Raw genomic sequence first — 549 nt, 5'->3', positions numbered from 1 at the left:
AAAAGTTGAAAGATAAATAAACACATATAAAAAGCTGAAATCATCTGTTATTCCTCATAGACACACTATTTTGTAACTGTCTTTTCACCTGACCAATTATCATGAACATTCTGTGTCATTCAATAGCCCTTGACATGGCTCTGAACCTTCTTTCAGTGCAGAAGGCATTGTCACCTAGTCCCAGTTATGTCACCATCCCAGCACGCCTGACACACAGTAGATGCTCAATAACCGTTATTGCAGAAGCGGATTATCTGGGTGATTTTAAAGTTCTCCCCACCTGTAATGGTCAAGGCTACCAGGGGTTCCTCAGCCAGATGCACACAGAAGTGATGAGGGGAGAAGAAGGGCTGGTTCCTGGCAGGTGAGAGACCAGCAGTCAGAGAAGCAGAGCTGACCAGGACATCCTAACCAGCAAGACAGCCCTGGTGTGGCAACACAGGTAAAAGGTATTAATTATACCATTCATTCAGGTCAGGGGGTATAGCTCAGGGGTAGAGCATTTGACTGCAGATCAAGAGGTCCCTGGTTCAAATCCAGGTGCCCCCT

At 45.9% G+C, this 549-nt stretch overlaps 1 non-coding gene across 1 annotated transcript; it reads left to right on the top strand.

Annotated features, from left to right (window-relative positions):
* The first annotated feature begins 477 nt into the window (after positions 1 to 477).
* TRNAC-GCA (transfer RNA cysteine (anticodon GCA)) lies at positions 478 to 549 on the top strand. Its single transcript has one exon. It is a non-coding gene; the product is annotated as a tRNA-Cys (tRNA).

This window comes from Vicugna pacos, chromosome 7 (genome assembly GCF_048564905.1).
Source record: "Vicugna pacos chromosome 7, VicPac4, whole genome shotgun sequence".
Lineage (NCBI taxonomy): Eukaryota > Metazoa > Chordata > Mammalia > Artiodactyla > Camelidae > Vicugna > Vicugna pacos.
This window is presented reverse-complemented; position numbering and strand designations above follow the sequence as displayed.